Genomic DNA, 6,205 nt, shown 5'->3' on the forward strand with positions numbered 1-6,205 from the left:
CTCTAGCAGCCTGAAAACCTGTTCAACAACCCATTGTTACCACTAGATATCATGTCATTAGGAAAAACTGATCCCTCAGGGTATATTAGTGTCTTTGTATCTACCTTCACCTCTAAGAAGTTTAAACAAGTCAAGAAAGGTTACAACCATATGTATGTTAGTCCTAGACCAATCTGAAGTATCTATTGGTTTGCGCTAAGTGTTATGAACTTGTTAAGAGGTCCTGAAATGATAAATCTTCGATAAATCTAAAGAAACTAGTGCAAATGTTTTTCTATGTCATTTATCACTGCTTGGACCACTTGCTAAATCTCTCTGAAACCTGAACTGACTAGAAGTAGTACTTATCTCCTGAAAATATCTAACTAACTTACTGTATCTTAATAATGATTCTTCTAAGTGTTCTGATATATGTTAAGATCAACCTTAAGGTCACTAATGATACTAGACTCTATCAGTCCATTTGCCATGCTATACCCCTATTTTAGTATTTTGATAAGGGATTCTAGGGTCAGTATTCTTGATGGTTCTGAATTTCTCATGTTTTGGTATTTTGATGATAATGCAACATCTTCAGTAGCTGTTTGTATCAGTGTGTTGGACTTCTGTGCATCTGAGCTTTTGTGAAGCTTATCATGAACCTCATGTTTATTTCTGACAATGCATGGAATTGCTAAAACTTGACTTGTGTTTAAATCTTTGAGGAAGAGTAGGAGTAGGTGTATAAGGTATTTAGGTGTGAACCTAGATTGTGGCTAAAGTACCCCCTCCCTGACACAAGCACAACTTGGGGTCCTTGAGACCCTTATGAACTCTGAAGTGTTAGGGGCCCACATGGGAATTTTATCCATAAATAAGGTCTCATTCTAAGACTTTGGTTATTAATTCCTATTAATCCTCATCGGATTAATACAAGTAAAATTAGTTTCATTGTATTCCTCCCCCTCATGTTATTATTGTTACTTGCTATAATTTTATCTCTTATTAATTTTTCACTAATTATTTTCCCTGTTCTTTTGTGCATGTATGATCTAGGCCTGCTTAGTTCATTTTGAGCTCAAGCCCAAGTTCTAGACTTGGGCCACATTCTTTGCTTTACTACACGTTGAGTCCGCCACTTATGTGAACATGTTGTGCATGATTATCCGATGGCCCAATACCAAGTGTCCATCTCTCTTTCCCCTTTTATTTCAAACAATCATTAGCCATTTATCTGTTGCTCATGTATATATATCTTTGGAAACTAACATTACGAAGGATTATTATTTGATGTTTTGTTTAGGAAACATATGCAAGCCAATACTTGTAGGTAAAAGACGGTTAAATATGATTATAAAAACTCGCTTACTTTTCGTTACTTGAGCTTTTATAGTTTGAAACTAACCCTTTCAATAAAACAAACAATTTACTCATGCGTATTACTAATTTAACATATTTGAGAACAAAAACTAACACTCCTTAGATCTTCTAAGCATATCACATGCAATAACGGGCTATTTTCAAAATTAAAGGCATTCGCATATTCAAGTTTGCAAACATCGACGAGTTTTTTAAGCAAAAGACTCTCGCTAAAATAGTCTTCAAAGACAAAGGTATTCCAACTAGAGACATATTTCTACAGGGTAAATCTTTCTCTTTACAAGTTGCACAACCTCACAAATAATATCTCTCCTTTCAAATAGAATTCACAACTTTTCCCCAAACAATGAGATTTTTTAACAAGGTTTTAAAACATTCTTCACAAATCTGAGCCATTTTAGACACTACGCTGAGCAAAATGTAGACTTTCCTTTCCCTAAACCTAGTCTAAATTTAAGTAGCCACCTCATGTGGATTTTAAGGGATGCCTAACACCTTCCTCTTAGAATAACTAGAACCCTTACCCAAATCTCACATGTTAGTAGACCATTAGGATAATAACTTTACAAACACATATGTAACCGTATATACCTTAAATATTAGGTGGTGACTCTCTTTTATCAACATCAGATGAACCATTAAGCTGTATTTTATTTTGACCAGTGCAAAATAGGGTTCAACAACATGGCTACTCTGTTGGGGAATTTACACTTAGGTTTTGACCTTAGCAGACTTAGGATGGACCTAAAATTGGGGATGTCTGTTTACATTCTGCTTTAATTGTACTTAAGTTTGCAAATATGTGTTTACTTGTCTTACATGTTTACATTTCTATAGCATGTCAAACATGTACTTATTTACCTCTTTTAATATTTTTATTGCTATCACAATTATTTGTTACTGCGTTATACATTGTCATCACATTTTTCCTATCGAGTCTTGGCCGTATACAATCACACACAATGGCACGCGAGTGTTGTCTTTTACACCCCTCCGAACCTTCTTTCAAAAACTCTCTAGTTTCAGAGAACGGCTTTGTCAGGCCAACTGCCATAACGTCATACAATTATTTAGTCCAACTCTAAGATTAGGAAATATTCTACTCTTAGCATAGGTCATGTTGCATAAACCTTGTGCGAGTCGGTCCTAGGTATCGACTCACAATTAGAAAATCCATCTTAACGTCAACGGGTCATGCACCCAATAATATACTTTATGTTAAATGACGAATCAATCCAGATAAGTCATTAAGTGATCCGGAGCAAAACTTACCAAACCTTTCACCCCTTTTAGATGGAAATCAACCACAACATCCCGGAGATTAACATGGTCATGGGTGCACCTCACAGATTAAAGCAGTGGTGGAGGAATATTCGATGGGAGCACGGGGATAAGATCAGGAAACACCTTGGAGCACTGACGGCATTAATGAATATCTGAGTTGACAAGATACTCACCAGGCTACTAATAGAGTTTTGGGACCCAGCCAAGGTAGTCTTCAAGTTTGTTGATTGTGAGTTGACGCCAATGTTGGAATAGTTTACCAGCTTCACATAGTTTTCATTCGCTGGGTGAAAACCAATACTGACAGTCGTCATGCCAGACCATAGGTTTCTCAATGCACTAGGTCTAACAAGTAACATGAATCTAAGAAACATCGAAGACGGATGGTGAGTTTGGACCAGCTATTCGACAGATTCGGGCACCATGAGAGTTATGAATGGCATCATGAGAAATTCCAATATGATCAAGCAGCATCGAAAAGCCTCCACCCCTAACCTTTTCTCTAACACTATTGAGACATCTGGTTTTCTCGCAAAGGAATGGACGAATCAATATCAACCTACTGCCCCTGGTTTTGGCCACCTTTCGAGGAAATCTGTAAGACACTATTGTTCCTACGATAATATTGGAGACATTCCGAGCACTGTCAGCATGTTCAAGAGGATATGCTTTCTTTAGAGGCTGCAACTTGCTACTAAAAATATGGGCCACATAACATTTCTTCCAGAGAGAGGTGACAATTGACTACCTTGTCGGTGTTAGTAACATGATCCGTAGCCACAATGAAAGGATGAGACACTAGGCTCCACTTGGTCAGGAGGAATGGCGGGAATTTTTGACCCATCTGAGCGGAGAGTTCGTCAATTAGAAACTTTCTTGGTGGAATGGCAGAGCAATCCTGATAAGCCTGGGAAAATACTTCATCAAGTTGATAGGTCTTGAGGGGATTCAGGGGTATGCACCACTATGGGCAGATTCCGATACCAAGGGTAAGAAGACTCCAGGATGAGTGGAATGACATGATCACAATGGGAATGTGGCAAAATCCCTGGTGCACTCCTGAATACTTTGTATGGATCAACGAAGAAGACAAACTGGCTAGGTCTAGTAGAGAGGGATTAACCGGATTGGAGGATTCAGCGGCAGCCTGCAGATATACAACGAAATCCTGCCCCACTATCTCATCACTACCACCATGCATCGACAGGTAGTTCCAGGATCGGTCGACCACATGTTTCCACCACCAGATGACGACAACCAAGTGATTAAGTACATACAGATCGAGTCTGAGACATAAGAAAATGAGGATCCAGAAGAAGAATCAAAATACAATAATGATGAAAATGAAGAGGTTGAAAATGACCAAGATCAGGAAGAGGAAAGGTTAGGAGGAAACTCCGGGGATGATTACTAAGTTGCTGGTTGATTTCCTTTCTTGTACTTTTAATTCCCTAAGGGAGAATCAATAAGCCAATGCCATCTTTTGTACCATTGGAAATCATGTTGTAACTATCCCCACTTTGTTCCAAATGATGAAACCCGATTGTCATTAACAAAACCTCTTAATGGAAATTAAAGTTTGCTCCAGATTGGAATGTGTCAAATTTGATTGATTGTCAAAAACACCTATGATATAGGCTTACCTCCGGCAAAGTGAGGTCCCTACGAATGACAAGCGCAAAACACACACTTAAATTATGCTCGCTAATCAAATATAGTATAGTATCGTATCCACAGGGATTGGATTAAAATAGTATTCTTGTAGTTTCTAGCTTGATTGCTATCCAAGATGATCAACAGTTGAGGTTTATAAGATGTCTAACTGAAATTGACTAAGAATCTAAAGCTATTGACTAATGAAAATCGAAACGAGGACTAAGCAAATAAGGTTATCAATGGGAGAAGATAGGGTTTTGATATGATAGGTGCAAGATAATTGTTCGGGATCTAACTCTAGATAATTCACTTCTAATGTTCAAGTGAGTCTCTCGAATTCATTCAATTATTAATTCAAACATTCAGCAAAAACTCCTCTCTCGATTAAGTCTTAACCTCACAACATGAACAAATTTAAGCACGTGAAGATATACAAGAATGCGTAATGGATTGGTCTTTAGGAAAACCTCTTTCAATTATTCTCCTAACTAGGTTTAATCAATGATTCAACTAGCCTCTTTTGATTTCTTAGAAGAATCTATGAAATCAACCAACAATATAATGCAAAGATATCACAAGTTATGCCTCTCTCGATTACATGAACTAGTGAATATAGATGTAACAATTAAATCATCCAAAAACACTTCAATACATAAACTAGAGTTATAATCCACAAACAATCATCAATACACCAAATCCATCAAACCCTAATTGGAACTACTCCATAAATATGGAGAAATTCATCACAAATAAAATTAAAGTATAGGAAAACATAAATTCAATCCAAACTCGGGTCTTGAGTGAGGAAGAAATGATGAAATCCTTGTGCTTGTGTTTTTCCAACTCCTCCTTAGCCTCCTTAGGTCGAAAGTATGTCAAAAGTCCAAAAATAACATTTTTCTATGTATTTATATCAAGTAGGGTCGGGCCCAGATGAAACCACCTTCTCCTAGCCGAAATAGGACATTGGCTCTGTGAAAATTACATAGGTGCGCCGCATGGGGCGACGCGCCATGCAGGGGCATTAGTGGGGAATTCAGAGAGCTCAACAATTGACAGGCAGACAAATTTGGGCAGCCGCAGCGCCCCACGCGCCGCAGTTGTGGAGTTTTCTCAGAGTACAAATTTTGCTTGATTTTTGACGTCCAGACTTGGTCCTCGAACCCCGAACACGATTCCGGCTTAAAACCTTGGGATTTTACTCAGACTTCAAAGCTCCAAATAGCTCGAATTAGCTCTACAACATCTACATAGTTCAGAATTACTCCTACATGGCATAAACACACAATAAGTACAAAACACTACCAATTAAAGCTCAAACACAAATAAAATATAATTAATTAGAGTGCAATAAGCGACTAAAACCCGCAATTATAACTTACCATCAACACCCCACACTTAAACCATTGCTTGTCCTCGAGCAATCAAACTACACTTCATATATACACAACCTTTTTAAACAACTCTGCTAACTCATCACATCAAGAACATTTAAAACAAATTAAGCACAATACCGTAAACTCCTCGCCTCAAGATTTGAGTCAAAAGCACCATGCCTTTTTCACAACCTGCTCACTTACTGTAACACAGAGGTCAACGACATTACCTTTCCTTCATGAATCAAGTGCTCTTACACAATAATATAGAGTAGTTCCACACACAATGAAATTTAAGAACAATTAGGAACTCAAGATAGAAAGAATTCACTCACTCTCAGAAACAACATTCATATGCCATAAAAGACGTACCATAGGCTTGCCCGTAGTGTACTACTCTACTAATTGAGCTCATTCAGTAAAGGATCAAGTAGGACATTAGTTGGTTGTAATGTAGGTTGCGGGGTGGGTAGGATACATTTACATATAAGAGTGACTACACCTCCCTAAGCACTTTAATACATAATTAA

This window comes from Nicotiana tabacum, chromosome 12 (genome assembly GCF_000715075.1).
Source record: "Nicotiana tabacum cultivar K326 chromosome 12, ASM71507v2, whole genome shotgun sequence".
In the NCBI taxonomy this organism is placed as follows: Eukaryota; Viridiplantae; Streptophyta; class Magnoliopsida; order Solanales; family Solanaceae; genus Nicotiana; species Nicotiana tabacum.